The 18,976-nt window shown below is 42.0% G+C and overlaps 1 protein-coding gene across 40 annotated transcripts in view; it reads right to left on the minus strand.

Annotated features, from left to right (window-relative positions):
• The window catches only part of DTNA (dystrobrevin alpha), a 456,419-nt gene that overhangs the window by 222,497 nt on the left and 214,946 nt on the right, over positions 1 to 18,976 (minus strand). The gene's annotated exons all lie outside the window — the stretch shown is intronic.

Below are 18,976 nucleotides of genomic sequence, written 5' to 3' on the forward strand. Positions count from 1 at the left end.
CAAGGAGAAAAGAAAAAGAAAAACGAGTAAAAAGATGCAAGAAAAAAAGAGCTCCCAGAAAATGTAAACCAACTAATGAAATACCTATATGCATTTTTAAGATGCCGTTAATCCCTTGAAAGACTGATGATTATCTACTACTTCTGCCGACCAAATACTTTGAAATGTCAGTTACTAACTCAATAGGAAATGCAGCATTAATCTCACAGCATCTTTTAAAATATTTTTAAAAATACATGAAATGATTCAGTAAAACAGATGCTGAGAAATACTACATTAGTCTACGAAGGGCTAGTCTCAAAGTATTTTCCTAGGGGAAACTCCTAATTACAGCTCAGAGGTGGGAGGTAACATTCTTCATTTTCTTTTCATCAAGACCCTGTGTTTATCCGTTATTTAAACAGATTAGATTTCAGTTCTATTTAAAATGCTCATAGATTTGGATCTAGGGTGGTGGAGCCTACTAGAATTACGCAAACCGTATCTGGGGGCTCTATATTAAGATAGGGGGTTGGCACAATATCAACTCTGAGCAATCCAGGGATCTCCCTCCCCCAAACCAACGGTTACATAATTAAGATTGAAGGAATCACCTTCGCTTTCTTCCCAGTACTTTAAGGAAGGCTGACAGGAGGAGTCCTGAGTGACTGGGGCTTCACCTCATTTCAGCTGTGGTTCCTCCCACCCACCACAGGGCTCTGAGCTCCTGGCAGCGACTGCTTTGTCCCTCAGGCCTTGCATTGCCACCCTGCTGCTTCCACGGCCTTGCTTACTGCCCATGTTTAGCTCATATTTCATAATACTGTGTTTACATGGCTAACTTCTCTTTTTAGATATGGACTCTCCTAGGAAAGGGAGCTGTGTCTTTTTCATGTTTCTATGCCAGTCATCAGCTTTGGCACAATGGACGGCTCAGGGACAATTTATTTTCTGGTTTTTTTTTTTCACAAATTTTATGGTGCAGTTTTTATTTATTAAGAGAAAAATTTTCATGAAAAGTAGTTAATAGACATTGTTGTCTAGGTTCAGATGTGAACCTCATTCTGTAATCTCTCACGTTGTTTTATATATATACCCACGAATCCTGATCTTTTTTTTTTTTTTGTCGTGGTATATTTCTTTTCTTTTTTTAAATTTTATTTTATTTTTAAACTTTACAATATTGTACTGGTTTTGCCAAATATCGAAATGAATCTGCCACAGGTATACATGTGTTCCCCATCCTGAACCCTCCTCCCTCCTCCCTCCCCATACCATCCCTCTGGGTCATCCCAGTGCACCAGCCCCAAGCATCCAGTATCGTCCATCGAACAAATTAAAATACAGTTGATTTACAATATTGTGTTAGTTCCTGGTGTATAGCGAAAATGATTCAGCTACACACACACACACACACACACACACACTCTTTCCCATTATGGTTTATTGAAGGATATTGAACCTGGTTCCTTGTGCTGTACAATAGGACTTTGTTGTTTACATATTTTATATGTCGTAGTTTGTAGTTGCTAATCTCGAACCCCTAATTTATCCCTCCCCCAGCTCGGGCACCCACACTGCTTTCTGTGTCTGTGAGGCTGTTTCTGTTCTGTCAGTAAGTTCAATTGTGTCATATTTTAGATTCCACATGTAAGTGATATCATATGGTGTTTGTCTTTCTCTTTCTGACTTATTTCACTTAGTGTCACAACCTCTAGGCCCATCCAGGCTGCTGCAAATGGCATTATTTCCTCCCTTTTTATGGTTCCATTGTATATACACAGCATCTTCTTTATCCATTCATCTATGGACATTAGTTTTTTCCACGTTCTGGCTATTGTAAACAGCTGCTGCTATCAACACTAGGGTGCATGTATCTTTTCAAGTTAGTTTTCTTCAGATATACGCCCAGGAGAAGGATTGCTGGATTATATGGCAACTCTACCTTTAATATTTTAAGGAATCCCTATACTGTTCTTGATACTGGCTGCAACAATTTACATTTCCACCAACAGCGTACGAGGGTTTCCTTTTTTCCACACCCTCTCCAGCATTTGTTATTTGTAGATGTTTTAATGATGCCCATTTTGACTGCTAGGTACAATGGTGGTAACTCATTATAGTTTGGTTTGCATTCCTCTAATAATTAGCAATATTGAGTGTCTTTTCATGTGCCTATTGGCTACCTATATCTGAATGTTTTCTTTGGAGAAATCTCTATTTAGGTTTTCTACCCAGTTTTGATTGGGTTAGTTTTGTTGTTGTTGTTGTTGTTGTTGTTGTTGCTATTGAGTTGTATGAGCTGTTTGTATATTTTGGAAATTCACCACCGGTCTCATTGTTTGCAAATATTTTTTCTCAATCTGCATGTTGCCTTTTCATTTTGCTCAGTGGCTATTTCTTGAATGGATAAAGCAGGAAATGAGTGTTTTACCTTAGTATCGTGGAGGAGCCCTCAGCTCCTCCAGGACTCTGCTCAAAGCTCTCCCTCTAGTTAAACCCTTATGAGGTCCACAAAGGTTTTTCCTTAATATTCTATGCCACTCATGGAAGTGGGCAACAGGAGCCGGGAGCTCTTCAGAGGATCAATCATGGAGCTACCCAGACATGGGTGTGAAACCGGCTCCTGCTCACACCAGTTGGTGATCTTGGATAGATCATTTAATCTCTCTAAACCTGGGTTACTCTAAGGCTCCTACTTTAAAGAGTTATGGAAAAAGAAAATGAAATGAGATAGTTCAAGGGAAGCATCAAACACTGAGCTTGGAAACAAACTAAATGCTCAACAAATGGTTGCTAGTACTCTTTAGTAAAAATGTGAAAGATTTTTGAGCAAGAGGGACAATGAGAAAGTGCACTGACACCTTCCTGAATTTCTCTTGCTGATAAAACTGTTGATTAATTTAAATCAGACTGACACATGCACTCCTTAGTATGAAAAGATGAAAGTGAAGTCGCTCAGTCCTGTCCGACTCTTTGCGACCCCATAGACTGTAGCCTACCAGGCTCCTCTGTCCATGGGATTTTCCAGGCGAGAGTACTGGAGTGGATTGCCATTTCCTTCTCCAGGGGATCTTCCCAACCCAGGGCTTGAACCCGGGTCTTCTGCGTTGTAGAGGGTAATGATGCAGCATGAACATAGAGACCACTCCAGGAAAATATCTAGATTGCTTATTCCTACTTACAAACCAACAAGGTGGGGGATAACCAGTCAAGTGGTTTTACATATTCCCAGGGCAAAATGGGTGGAAGAGGGTTAAACTTGGGAGTCAATTAAAAATCTTTTAAATATGAAAGAAAAACACAGTAAAGAAAGCAGTTCATTTTGATACTTACATTGGATTCTCAAGAAATGGTCTATATATTATTTATTAGTATTTTTTTCAAATTAAAATGGAATATGAAGAACTTTTATCATAAAAAAGCTTGATACTAAAAATTATATGTATAGATCTCATCTTAAAACAATTTACCAATGTTGGATTAACAGTAGCTTTTAAAAGATTACCCTGACAGCAGTAATGAACACAGCATTGTAAATCAACTATACTTCAGTTAAAAAAAGAAAAGATCACCTTGATCTGTAATAAGGGCTCTAAACTGCTCACCAATACAGACTTTTAGCTGTTTTTCTTCACAGTCATCTAACTCAGGAAATTACCTGACACCAAAGCCAACTGCATTGGAAAATTAGCATCAAAATCCCTTTGAAGACTTATAGTGCAAAGCAGCAGTCAGGGGTTAATAAAAAAAAAACCCAGGAGAGAAAAAACTTTCATTGCAGGAAGTTGCCAGAAAGGATAAAAATGAATGTTGCACATTGCAAGATTTCTCTAACATAAGAAAAAAACAGGCCTACAAGAAAATTGGTAGAGGTTATTAAAATAGCTTTGGCACTGCTACAACTCTGAAAAATCCTTAAGTGTTGTGACTCCTGACAACACAATTCTATAAGGCAAAGAAGCAGGAAGCACGCCCATTGGAGAAGTCAGCACCCGCTAATCCTCTTCAGGGCAGCTGATGAAGGCAAGACCCAAAGGACCACCATTTGAATAATTCATTTCTGTGGGAGTCCTTACTGTGTGCCTTTTCCCCATATGGATTGGTTATGTATCTAACTTTTTTTCCATTGTGTAAGTTTTAAGAGCCTATCCTTTATGTAGTGGGTTGTCCAAAAAGTTCATTCGCGTCTTTCGGTAAGATGCTATGGAAAAACCCGAACAAACTTTTTGGCTGACCCAATAGTTAATGTAAACTGCTGCTAGAGCATTCAATATGATCAGCAAACATCCTTTGTCAGGGGCTAAAACAACCTGTTTGATTGTCTCTCTTTAAGATGTCGGTATATTTGGTTTCGCCAAGTTTTAAATCCCTTTTGCAAATATTAACGTCTCACTCAGGGTGATCAAAATTTGTAACATAATCTGTGCTGGTGTGACCCACTTAATTTCATATGAAGAATTCAGTCACTTAGGGAGATAGCTTTTGTGACTTCATGCATTGAAATACTGTACTCCAGAAAGTCAATTTGCTAAACCATGGACCCAGGGACTTGGGAGGAAGCTTACAGGGTTACTTGCTTCTCGCTCTCTCTTCAGACAGGACGGCATCTAATTTCCCAAACTCAAGGTAATAATATAGGCTCAGAGGTTACAAGCTTTAATTAACACATTATTGACCGAAAGATTTTTGCAGAAATGAAAGCCTGTGGTGTTAACACGTCTCTGGTCAATAACGGGTAAAGCAGCATGGTTACAAAAAACTGGCTGTTAACGTCAATGAAATTAAAACAAGACAAACCAAATTGAATTTCAACAAGAGTGATTTTTTTTCAGGTCACATTTTAAAACTGTTACTTATTTTATAATACCACAAAGTGCTTTATTGTTCAGGCACTGGTTTAAATCAAATAAGAAAACTTGCTAACAGCAACCACAAAGTGGTTGTGGTCTATTGAATAGTTTTGGCAAGCACAGAGTTTCTTGGGCTGCTCTGAGCAGCTGACCTAAAAAATATTAATCGGATTAGTATCTATTCTACTCATGAAAATTTCTTATGAAAGAACAACGCTCTTGCAAGCCATTTCAATTTATATAACCCAATATCAAGATAGTCTCTTTGACCCTTAAGATGTTTTCAAAACATGTACTCTTCCTTTGAATTGTACTAATCTAGCTATAAATAATAAGGATGCCTTTGTGTTTTTCTACTGTTGACACATCACAGAAAATGCCTCCTTTTTTAAATAGCACTGTGAAATGAATGGCTACGTTTTCTGCAGATAAGTTATTTGTAAAACTGGAATCATTTTGCCATGCTCACTTAGGAAAACTTATCCCCAAATTTCTGTTTGTGTGCTTTTCATCTCTCTCTAAAATTCATAATTATATAATTATATTCTGGATTTTTCCTTAATGAAAAACATCCTTGGTTTTTAAACTTAATATTAAAAAGTTACACTGGTCCATTTCCTCACTACAAAGTAATATCACACATTCAAAGTAGAGAAATTGAAAAGTGCAATTTATGAAATAATCTTAAACACTTATAATTCAGGTATCTGAAGTAACAAATACCAATATTCTGATGTATTTCTTTAATTTACATGGTAAATATCTCAGATAATGTTGAAAATTGCTTTCTATTGCTTAATGAAAGCAACGTACAATAAACATACAATCATATTACCTACTCTTTGAAAATATTTTTTGATAGTTGCATAAAATTCTGCTATTTGGATGTATCAGAATTGATTTAGCCATGCCTTATTGTCAAGTATATTTTTAGTCTTTTCCAGGTTTCTTATTATAAGCAATATACCTTTGCATATAAACTTTGATCACATCTTGGGTTATTTCCTTAGAATGGATTCCTTAGAATGGAAGGGAGATTATTGGTTTAAGTTAGAAAGTCTAAGGATCCAATTTTAGAATTGACAGGATCCATACGTATAACTTGGAGAAGGAAATGGCAATCCACTCCAGTATTCTTGCCTGGAAAATCCCATGGACAGAGGAGCCTGGCGAGCTACAGTCCATGGGGTTGCAAGAGTTGGACATGACTTACCAACTAAACCACCACCACCACCACCATCATACATATAATTTAGTATAATACTTCCTTTTATAGAAGAGAAAACTGAGCCTCAGTGAGGTGCCAGGGCTGGCTCAGAGTCTTACTATGAGTTCTTCTGGTGCTAGAATGGAAATTTGGGTTCTTTCTGATCTGCTTTGCTTTCTGTAATTTCACCACGTGTGCATGTATGCATGCGTGCTCAGTTGCTTCAGTTGGTCTGACTCATCGTGACCCCATAGACCATAGCCTGACAGGCTTCTCTGTCCATGGGATTTTCCCAGCAGGGATACTGGAGTGGGTTGCCATTTCCTCCTCCAGGGGATCTTGCTGACCCAGGGATTGAACCCTCGTCTCCTGTGTCTCCTGCATTGCAGACGGAGTCTGCAATACCCTCCTAGGTATTACCTGTGAAACTCCACGAATGTGCTCTGAGCCCAAGTCAGGAATGGGAGTTACTTGGTGGTGGGTGATGCTAGTTTTTGTCAGGGTCAAGCCACATGGCAGTATCTCTGAGGCCACTTTCCACTGAACGCTAAACAGAGTGGATACTGAGAAGAAGCAGTCTCCCAGATCCAAATCTGTCCTGAGAAAAACAAACTGGAAAAGGATTCCAAGAGAGTTGAGAGGACTCATAAAATCAGTGAGTTCAAATTGATATAAAAAGTACAAGTGCTCTTTGGTGGGGCCCAAGTTCTTTTATGATCTTGTATTTTGTCAGGAGAGCAGAAAACATGAGTGACTGTGTGAATGGTAGATTGTCAGGAAGCTCATAAGGGAAGGGGAAGAAATATGGTCTGGTCACCCTCCTTGACAATCCCATATCCTGCAAATTCAGGTGTGTTTGCCCAGACATGATGGGGTCTCCATCTGACAGGATATATTATATCTCAGCTACAGGGAAACGGAAAGACATTTCCAAAAATCAAGTCTATTTGGGAAGTCAAGGAAACAGGCAGATTTCTGAGACCTCACCCTTAAAAGAATCCATTTTCTTAGTCTGAAGACAGAGTACACAGAAATTATGGATTCTCAGTCTCTTCCATGTGACTTGTTCTAAGATCAGATGACTTATTCTAATTTAATAAATATTATAAGTGCCTTCTAAAAGCACACACTGTACTATTTGTAGGCAAAGAAATATAAATGATCTATACTCTAGACGGAGAGATAAAAACATGGATAAAGAAAATATAGCTGTAGATATATAATATATGAGAAAATATAATTAACTGACTTGAAAGTAGACAGGCAATTTAATTAGGTTAGTTTAAACAGAACATTTAGGGGCAAAAAGGACCCATTCAGGGTGTCCGAGGCTTGGAAAGCATTTGCTGTGATGATAGTAGGTGTGTTTTCCCAGATTCTTCTACTTTGTGTTCTGGACTTGGAATACATCAGCAGAGCAGACATTCTACAACACAGAAACGGACTCACAGACTTAGAGAACACATTTATGGTTGTCATGGGGGAAAGATGGGGGGAAGAGATAGGGAGTTTGGGATCGACATGTACATGCTGCCATATTTAAAATAACCACCAAAGACCTACTGCATACCACAAGGAACTCTGCTCAATGTTATGTGACAGCCTGGATAGGAGGAGAGCTTAGGGGAGAATGGATACATGTATATGTACGGCTGGAGCTTCCCAGGTGGCACTACTGGTAAAGAACCCGCCTGCCAATGCACGAGACGCGGGAGACGTGAGTTTGATCCCTGGGTCAGGAAGATCCCCTGGAAGAGGGCATGGAAACCCACTCCAGTATTCTTGCCTGGAGAATCCCATGGACAGAGGAGCCTGGTGGGCTACAGTGCAATAGGGTTGCACAGAGCTGGACATGACTAAAGCAATTTAGCATGCACACACGCATATGTATGGCTGAATCCCTTTACTGTCCACCTGAAACTATCACAACATTGTTAGTAGGTTATACTCCAATATAAAATAAAAGGTTAGAAAATAAAGGTGTGTAGAGGGATGCCTGATGCATATTTTCAGTGACTGTGATTAGATGTAGGAGTGATAAAAGCTATTGAGTTTCTCTCTCCCTTTGTCAGGTGTCCCTGGGAAAGGACAAGTAATTAACTGACAATGGCAAGGTGAAGAGGGAGGGTGGAGGAAGTGTCTCTCAAGTAGCCTGTGTCTATATATCACAGGTAAAGAGATGGAGAAACCAAGAGGCAAATGGAATGTCCAGTACCCGTGACATTGAGGAAAAGTTAATTATTGATGACAACCACAATGATAGTGAAAGGGATGAGAAAATGAAGCAAGTTGTGGAGGGGAATTAGGGCATTAAGGCAAAACTATAGAGAATAAATTATTTCAGGAAAACATAGAAACAGCTGGAAAAGGATATAAAGGTGATTTGGGGGGAAAGATAAAAAGAGAAGCAAATGTGATTCAAGGGAACATAGTGAAATTACTCAGGGGGTGAGAGAAAAAGGATATGAGAGAAACACCATTATTGAGAAAACTGAAATAATTGAGACGAGTAACAAACTAATATTTGAAATTTCATTCTATATTTAGTTTTAGTCGCCCAGTTGAACCTGACTCTTTGTAACCCCATGGACTGTAGCCCGTCAGGCTCCTCTGTCCATGGGATTCTCCAGCCAAGAATACTGGAGTAGGTAGCCATTCCCTTCTCCAGAGGCTCTTCCCAACCCAGAGATAGAACCAGGGTCTCCTGCATTGCAGGGAGATGTTGTACTATCTGAGCTACAGGGAAGTCCCATTCTATATACAGACTCGAATGAACTCTATGATTGGAATGAGGGAAAAGGTTCATTGGCTTGTTAAACACATTTTGTATAAACTGACCCATAACATAAAGATATCAGGTGCTTTGGACCCTTCTGGGTGACTGTGGTGGCAAATGCCACATTGGCAGGGGCCATCCATCTGACAGTTCAGAGGTGTATGTATGTGATACCCAGGGGGTCACTGGAGCCCATCTGGGAGGGATTATCCTCAGCCCACACCTCACACTGGTCAGTTCATCAGGTCACTGCATTCCCTTTACAGCCTCAGAGTGACACGTGAAACGGAGAAACTGGAGAAACCATTCATTATACGAAGGTGAACAATGCACAGGAAGGGAAGTGGCATAAAAGCCTGAGAGGGAGGCACTTACGCGTTTGAAACGATATCTGCGTGTAAATAATGGTGAGCAGGTGTTCTCCCTTTATTACTGAAGGCGACACAGTCTGCCTTTGCCAGGTGCGACTTTAGGAAGGACCTCCTGATTTAATATCAAAATGATGGCACATAAGTAACACGAAGCAGAAGGGCACTAGCGTCCTACACCGTTCATCAGAGGCAAGTGTTTTGGGAGGATATTAGTCACTAATATTTGTTATACATGTAAAGACCCTTGACATCGCAGTGAAGACACAACTACGTGTTTATAGGCTCCTAAACACACACATCATGCAGAGAGAAACCCGAATTTACATATTAGCTCCTTTGGATATTATTGCTACAAGTATGACGGTATAGGAGGGTTCAGATTGCCCATGCACAATGTCATGGGCAATAATATCCAAAGCATTCAACACAAACACATTTGCTTTATCTATTTCAGGCTTTATGATATCTTTGGTAAACACTGTAGACCAACTTAAAAAATAAAAGTAAGCAAAAATATTTTCTAATCACTTACAGTCCCACCAACCACAGGTAATGTTCTTTGATTTACCTATTTGTGTCTCTCTCTATGTAAATATACAGCTGATTTTTAAAAATGTACTTTACTGAAGTATAGTTGATTTACAATGTTGTATTAATTTCTGAGTACAGCAAAGTGATTCAGTTATACAATGGACAGCCTGATTTTTAAAATGGATTGTTACTTTTTAAACATATAGCCATATTCCACACACAGACTTGATGACTTTTTCTGGGCCTGTTGGTTATATATGGGCTTCTCTGGTCGCTCAGACAGTAAAGAATCTGCTTGCAGTGTAGGAGACCCGGGTTCAATCCCTGGGTCAATAAGATCCTCTGGAGAGGGGAATGGCAACTCACTCCAGTATTCTTGCTTGGAGAATCCCATGAACAGAGGAGCCTAGCAGGCTACCATCCTTGGGGTTGCAAAGAGTCGGAAATAACTGAGCAACTAAGTATTTGGTTACATATTGCCTGGTCTAGAAGATAATGGTAAAGATAGGAGAAACTAAGTCACTCAAAAATTCTGTGTTCATTATAGGTGGTAGAACTAGAAAATGATGTGTTATTTCTGGAATGGGGAAGGGTTTGAAGACTAAATCCAGAAAGAAAAAGTGTTGGAGTTCTGGGCTCCGGGAACAAGGTCGAGGTCAAAGGAAACTCCTACCTGAAGGGGAAGCAGGTTCTAATACATGGTGATGACCCAGGAGGATGGAGGCAAGATAGGACCTCTTTTGATGGATGTGACTATGGTCAAAGGTATAATTGTGCTGATAATTCGCTCTAATATCTGGCTTATCTCCCTGTTATCATCAGGACTTCAGGAAAGCTCTGAGAATGGTTCTCAGTTTCACAGTGAGTCCCACAGTGATTAAGACCACGTCCAAGCTTAGAACAGGGTAAGAGGAAAGAATGGTCTCTCTGCAGTGATCTGGTGTTACCTCAGACCTCTCTGAGAAAAGAACATTTGAGACAAAGCCCATGGAGAATGAGGAGGAGGCCTTTCTGGCAAAGAGAAGAGCAAGGTGAGGCCCCCAAGGCAGTCAGAACCTGATGTGTTCCACAAATACAGTGAGAACAGTGTGGCTGGAGCTTTCCACAGAAGGGGCAGAAGGTCAGGGCATGAAAAGGTTGGTAAGGGACTGGGGCTTTGTGGGACATATCAGGGGCTTCTGTAATTTATCCTCAGTGCAGTGGGAAGCTTTGGGAGGACTCAAAACATGAGAGTAAAGTAATATAATTTTAATTTTTAAAAGAAACCCTGGCTTCGGTGTGGAGAAGGGATAGGAGAGGGGCAAGAGTGGATGAAGTGAATGCAGTCTGGGGGCTGACTGGTGACTCTGGACTAAAACGCAGACAGTGGAGACACTGAGACATGGACACATTGGAAATATGTTCTGGAGGCAGAACTGATAGGAGCCTTTCATAGACTGAATGTGGGAGGAAGAGTGAGAATAGGGTGTAGAGGAGAACTCCCCACATTCTAAAATAAAAGGAGGATGGATGAGCAACAAAAACTTATGTAGCACATGGAACTCTGCTTAGTGTTACGTGCCAGCCTGGATGGGAGGGGGTTTGGGGAGAATGGATTCATGTATATGTATGGCTAAGTCCCTGCACTGTTCGCCTGAAACCATCACAACATTGTTAATTGGCTGTACCCCCAAAAAATGTTTTTGGTGTTTAAAATAAAATAGAAGGAGGTGCCATTGATAAGATGCAGGAGCATGCGGAGGGCAAGCAGAGTGGGGCAAGGCATGTGTGCAGGAAAGTGTTGAATTTGAGGTGCCTCTGAGACTTAAAGCAGTGATGTCAGGAATGTTGTGTCTATATATACCTGGAGCTCTGAAGAAAAGGAAAGGATGGAAATGTACAGGTGGCAGTTGTAGGTGCAAAGCAATGTTTTAAAAGCTCTGGTGAAGTAGCCCAAGCTTCCTCCCCCAGACAGAGGGGTCAGGGAGGTAGGGGGAAACCTGTGAGTAGCTTTCAATGGAGGCTAAAACAGGGGAGTTTTCCAGGAAAGAAGCAGTGGTCTTTGAATTGAAAGCTTCTTAGAGGTTCAGATGATAATGGAAGAAGCATTCATTAGCTTTAGAAAATGAAGATAAGAATGATCTTAATCAGACCCTTTTCAGGGGAAGGTGAGGATGAGGAAGTGAAGTCAGCCGCTCCAAACAATTTTTTTGGGAGAAAGTTAGATTTGTTGGGGAGCAGAAGTAGGGTAGCAATGGAAACAAACACAGTCAACAGAGTATTTCAAATACAGGAGATTGCAGAAAATATTTACAGGCTGAGGAGAGTGGCCCCCTAAAGTCAGAGACTGATGGTAAGGTCAGAAAATGACTGATTTAACGTACTCAGTCCTGAAGATAGTAAAAGGGGATGAGGTTCAGAGGACACGTGGAAAGAAGCGTCCACATGATGTGAGGGAAGAAGGAACTGAAGGTGCAGGTGGAGGGATGCTTGCAAGTTTGGGAAGAGAAAGAGGAAGTTTCAATCTAGTAGCTTCTATTTTCTTGCTTCGAAGAAGCAAGTTTGCTGGCTACCAATGAAGAATAAAGAAAAGGTTTGATGCAAGTGAAGAAAAATGAACTAGTCCTTTTGGAGGGTAGGAGAGTAAACTGTCTGTAAAAGTACTAGGATAGTCAGGGATGGCCGCAAGCACGTGTGAAGCAGTGATCATGAGTCTAGAACAACACCAGCATGGTCAGTTGTGTGATGTGCAACAAAGCTCAACAAGCAAGGGAAAGCTTAGATCACCAGTGGAGTGGGCTCATCCATGGCCCTGCTTTGTCTAGTGGATGTGATGGGAGATAAGACTGTGCAATGGTGTTGAAAGTACCCCCAAGAGCAACTGGTACAAGGGCTGGAGCATGGAATCTGGGCAAGAAAGGAGAGAAGTAAAGACAGCTGGGGACTTTTTGTTGGGATGAAAGAACTAGGGAGGGGACATGGGAAAACCTATGGCTGATTCATGTTGATGTTTGGTAGATACCAATGCAATACTCCAAAGCAACTATTCTTCAATTAAAAATACATTAATTTAGTTAAAAGAACTACTTAAAAAAAATAACTAGGACCAAAAGTCCCTGCAATGAACAAAGAGAAATGCAAATGTGGAGATCAGAGAAAAATAGCTAGAAGGGTGGGGTGTGGTGTTTGGAGAGTGGGATGCCTTACTTTCTGATTGTGGAAGGGGCGCAGTTTCCAAGTAACTAGCTCCAGTGATCATCTAAGAAGTGGCTGCCTGAGGTCAAATGGAGGGATTTTTCCTGGCTATAAATAAATAAGAAGTTTAGTAGGAATACTGATGTGACCCAAGCAGAGCCAATCAAAGTCATGTGGGAAACAGCATCCAGTTCTTTTCTCTGTGACTATGGCTGGGCAGATTACATATGCTGGGAGGTGCCAGTGGCTTTCTTCATCATTGGTTGGGTAGAGCCTCCTTAACTATTAATCCAACACCGGAGGAAAACAGCTGAAAAAAGGGGAAAGAGACAAGGTGCTGAGCATAATCTTTGAACCTACCCTTTCTGAAGTCTGACTCCCCGTGTGTCAAGCTAGCCTGAAGAGATTCTTTTGTCCCTTGCAACTACAAGGCATAAACTAATATGGATGGATCTGTTTCACAAAATCTATGAAAATTTAACAGATTTGTTGTTTCCCTACCTAATAGCCATTCTTCTATTTTTCTCTGTGGGCAGGGTTGTTGTCTGTGGCTACTCTGCAGGTCTCATAGAAATGTCTAAGTCCATCACTGCTATTGCAACCCCCTGGCCAGTGATGCCAGTAAAACATGAAGGAAAATCTGCTGAGGGTGGGGAGGAGTGTATAGGCACATGTGTGTGCATACTCAGTCGCTAAGCCGTGTCTCACTCTTTGTGACCCCAAGGACTTTAGCCTGGCAGGCTCCTCCTTCCATGGCATTTTCCAGGCAAGAACACTGGAGTGGGTTACTGCCATTTCCTCTTCGGGCATCTTCCTGACCCAGGGATTGAACCCACATCTTCAGCATCTCCTGCATTGGCAGGCGGATTCTTTACCACTGAGCCACCTTGGAAGCCATGTATAGGCATACCTCATTCTATTGTATTTTTTATAAATTGCTCAATTTGTGGCAACCTTGAGTCAAGCAAGTCTAGAAATGCCATTTTTTCCCAACAGCATTTGCTCACTTTGTGTCTCTGTATCACATTTTGGTAATTCCTGCAATACTTCAAACTTTTTCATTATCATTATGTTTGCTATGGATGATGTGTGATTAGTGATCTTGGACCTTAATACTATGACTTGCTGAAGACTCAGAGGATGGCTGGTATTGTTTAGAAATGGAGAAGTGATACTTTTAAGTTAAAGTTTGTACATGGGTTTTAAAGATATCATGCTATTACATTCTTAGACTACAGTACAGTAGAAACATAACTTTTATATGTACTGGGAAACCAAAAATTTCACATGACTCACTTTATTGGGCTATTTGCTTTACAGTGGTGGTCTAGAACTGAACCCACAATATCCCTGAGGTATGTCCCTCAGTAGTGAACTGAGTAGTGTGACGAGTGATTTCATGTGTCAACTTGACTAGGCTGTGAAGTGCTCAGCTTTTTTCACTCAACATTATTCTTGCAGAAGAGTGATTCCAGATGAGCTTAACTCTTGAGTTGGTAGATTTAGTGAAGCAGATTGCCCTTCTCACTGTGGGTGAGTCTCATGCAACCTGTTGAGGCCTAAATAGAAGGCAAGAGGATCTTCTCTCTCTTGCTGATGGTCTTCAAGCTGAGACACAAAACTTATTCCACTGTCTCTCCTGGTTCTCAGGCGTTTGGACTATAGATTAGAGGACTTAGCCTCCATAATTGTGTCAGCCAAGTCCTTATAATAAATCTCTTTTATATCTTGTTGGTTCAGAACTCTGACTTATAAAAGTAATGTCCCTCAAAATATCACATTTCCCCAGAAACAGAATGTGACCTTATTTGGAAATAGAATCTTCGCGGGTGTAATGAGTTGAAGACTAAGATGAGGTCCTACTGGAGTGGGCGGGCCCTACATCTGACAATTGGTATCCTCTTAAACAGAGGAAACGATGGAGAGAGAGCCACACACATGAAGAAGGCCATTTAAAGATGGAGGTAGACATTGCAGTCCCACGGCTACAAGCCAAGGAATGCCAATGACTGCAGGAGCCACCGGAAGTTAGGAAGAGGCCCAGCAGGATTCTTCCCTAGAGACCCGAGGGAGCCTGGCTCTGCCAGCACCTTGGCGTCAGACTTCTCTCCTCCAGAGCTACGAGTGAATAAGTTTCTGTTGTCTTCAGCTAGCTAGTTGGCAGTCATTTGTTAGAACAGCCCTAGGAAACTAAAAAAGGGAGTTTCTGGGAAAGGTCTCTTCACCCAGAAAAGAGACTCAGAGGGAGAAGTGAAAAACTTGGTGGGTGAGGCAAACGGTAAGCGATGCTGTGTGGCTGGGACACAGGCCAAGTGATCGGTGAGTCAATGCCCAAGAAGAACTGGAAGAGGGGCCGGACTCAGCCAGCTGTCCCTAGAAGGGATGCCAGGTGGGGTGAAGGAGCAGGTGGACGGAACTATGAGTCAGGTCACGTTCTTTTCACATGCTGTAGATGATGGGGTCCTTTTTACACTGAGTGTTGGCTCAAGTAAGTTGTTCACTTCCTGACTAGCAATTATTGACATTTCCCGGGGAGGGAGGTTGGGCGGGTGCGGTAGGTGCTGCCCTGCCCCGGCCGTTAACGGCTGCCCTTCCTCTTCCGGTAGCTCAGACTCACTGAGGGGGAGGCCAGGGAGCTTCGACAACAGATGACAGCCAGCCTGTCGTCTCCTTTAGAATGACATGCTTGCTTCCTCAGGCGCTATTTCATATCGTCTGATCTATATGGCGCACATTTGGCCTTTGCTATACGCCAAGTTCTGCCTGGGATCCCATCTTCCCCTCCAAAGTTATCTTCCAAAGATACTTTGAAAAGTGAAATTTCTCCAGAGCCTTTTGTCTCTCCCCTTTTAACAACATCGTCTCCTCTTTTCCAGTTGACATCTCTAGAACCCGATCAATTCAATCTAGACTCTGGGGATGGACAGACAACCATGATCAGCCTGCCCAGATGACACACGTGTGTTATAACAGGGACCCTCTAGACACTCAGTTTCAAGGAGCACAAAGGCAGCTGCTGCTGCTGCTGCTAAGTCGCTTCAGTCGTGTCTGACTCTGTGCAACCCCATAGATGGCAGCCCACCAGGCTCCCCCGTCCCTGGGATTCTCCAGCCAAGAACACTGGAGTGGGCTGCCATTTCCTTCTCCAATGCATGAAAGTGAAGAGTGAAAAGTGAAAGTGAAGTCGTCAGTCATGTCCGACTCTTAGCGACCCCATGGACTGTAGCCTACCAGGCTCCTCTGCCCATGGGATTTTCCAGGCAAGAATGCTGGAGTGGGGTGCCATTGCCTTCTCTGAAAGGCAGCTGAGATAGGTCTTTTTGAACAGGGGAGCACAGTGTCCTGAGAGCAGCAGGTCTTTGGAGTCTCACCTACTTTGAATTTAGGGTCCACTCCTTGCTGACTGCATTGCCTTGAGCAAGATACTCAACCTTCTGAGGCTCAGTTTCACCATCTAAAAATGAGGATGATACTGCTGCTGCGGCTGCTGCTAAGTCGCTTCAGTCATGTCCGACCCTGTGCGACCCCATAGACCGCAGCCCACCAGGCTCCCCTGTCCCTGGGATTCTCCAGGCAAGAGCACTGGAGTGGGTTGCCATTTCTTCCTCCAATGCATGAAAGTGAAAAGTGAAAGTGAAGTCGCTCAGTCGTGTCTGACCCTCAGTGACCCCATGGACTGCAACCACCAGGCTCCTCTGTCCATGGGATTTTCCAGGCAAGAGTACTGGAGTGGGATAGGTAACATATGAAAAGTACATCATGTGAAGCCCAATACACAGTTCAAAGTGGCTCTTAATATTTAGAGCAGGATTTGTCAGTCTTGACACTATTAACATTTGGGGGTAGATACGTTCTTTCCTTTAGGAGACTGTTTTAAGCATTGTAGGATGTTTAGCTACAACCTGGATTCCACTCACTAGGTGCTAATAGCCCTCCACACCCCCATGCCCCTGGCTGAGAACCACAGCTGTAGAGTCAGGTGGGCAGGTCTTTGTACACCCCTTAAGAAACAGAGGTAGAACATTTTCTAACCTGTCTACATTTAAGACAGAGTCCACACAAATGGCTTTGTTATTACTAGTGTTTTTTCCTGGTGGTTTAGTTACTAGGTCTTGTCTTACTCTTTGCGACCCCATGGACTATATAACCATCAGGTTTCTCTGTCCATGGGATTCTCCAGGCAAGAACACTGGAGTGGGTGGCCATTTCCTTCTCCAGGGGATCTTCCGGACCCAGGGATCAAACCCAGGTCTCCTGACTTGCAGGCAGATTCTTCCTATTTAAGTAAAAAAGAGATCATCCTTCTTTCCAAGCACTGAAGTACGTATCTTTCCTGGTACATTTCAAAATTCCCTCTTGATGGACACAGGAAGGTGAAGTAATGACAGAACATGAGAGTGGGATCTGACAGCAGAATCACTTTCCAGTGCTGGCACTTCTTTGATGTTTTATTTTTCCCCTTAAAAATTCATGTTAATTTTGCTTTCAACACAATTGTATAGTCATCACTGTCTTCATAGAAATGTATTGCCCCCTTTCCCTTTCACTGAGTAAAATAAGAGGGGACAGTGTTTTATCCTAGGATTTTGGGTCCCCAGGCTTACAATCAAGCTGCCCAGTTAGAACAGAATGCTGTTATGTGGATGCCCTTCAAGTTCTTTATGGTGTTTCCTTCAAAATGTATCAGGCATATTTTATTTTACAGGTTAATTTCACCAACCAGTTAAAAGTCCTCTTATGTGATCTGTGTTTCCTTTGCTTCTACGTTGCTTTTTAAAACAATGGCCTTTCAAAAGGCGGAGAAATGTATCAGAATCCTTAACAATTCAACTTGAACAAAAAGTAATGCTATCGAAGAATGAAATAAATGCTGAAATAACTCCCCCCACAACTGATCAAATACGATCATAAGTATTTGGGGAAAAGCTGTATGACAGTGTGAGTCCTAGTAGACATTTAATTCTTATACTCTGTAAAACTACATCAAAGATCCAGTCTCTTTGCCTCTATGGTCAGTCTCTGAACCCCTGTCAGACCACAGAGAGGAACCTTATGTTAAATGTTAATTCTCATTTACAAGATTTAAGGAGCTACTTCTGAGAAAGCTATTGTTCCGTCAGCCCAGTGGAAATGCCTGTACAGAATTAAGGTGTGGATCACCCAACTGAAACTGATGTCAATGGTTCAGTTATTCATTCATGCTCTTCAGACTTTTGGACACACCTCCACTGGTTTCCAGGCAACCGCAACTCAGGGCAGTTAGTATTCATGCTTCATGAATTCTACATGTGAGTAAGAAAGGGATTTTCATATTTTAATGAGCAGGCATTCATGAGCTGAGCTGGACGATTACCTTTGTTATTAGGTAAGACAAAACATGGGGAGGGCCTTTCCCATCTTTCAGAAAGTGGGTCAATACTCTTTTCCTGAAAAGCCTTTGTGTTTACAGGGGACAGCACTGCACAACACAGCCTCGAGCAGGAAGATATGGAAAATCTCAGAGAAGTCCTTTTCACTGGAAGGAGAAATTCCTGTTAGAACTCAGTTTAGGACTGGGATTTATAAACCCTGCTTCTCAGGCCCTTTCACTCCTTGTACTATAGGAAGGGAGATGCCAGGAGCAAACAAGAACGTTTCCACATTGGGTTATTTAATCATTGTGCCCAATATCTACAACTGCTTCATGTGCTGTGCTTAGTTGCTCAGTCATGTCCAACTCTTTGCAACCCCACTGACTGTAGCCCACCAGGCTCCGTTGTCTATGGGGATTCTCCAGGCAAGGGAATACTGGAGAGGGTTGCCATGCCGTCCTCCAGGGGATCTTCCTAACCCAGGGATCGAACCCAGGTCTCCCGTATTGTAGGTGGATTCTTTACCAACTGAGCCACCTGGGAAACCTGCAAATGCTTCATGCCAAGAGACAATTCAAAGTGCTGGGGAATGTGGCAGGGATTGAGGTGGTGGCATGCTTGGTATTACTCAAGGTGGCACTGTTGGCCGTGTAGGAGGCATATGAGTTGGGGGAGGGGGCTAAACCAGGGAGTCTACTGAACTGAGATCGTAAGAGGCTCATTTGCTATGGATA

This window comes from Bos grunniens, chromosome 24 (genome assembly GCF_055505025.1).
Source record: "Bos grunniens cultivar Pamir isolate PY7600 chromosome 24, Bosgru_T2T1.0, whole genome shotgun sequence".
Classification (NCBI taxonomy): domain Eukaryota; kingdom Metazoa; phylum Chordata; class Mammalia; order Artiodactyla; family Bovidae; genus Bos; species Bos grunniens.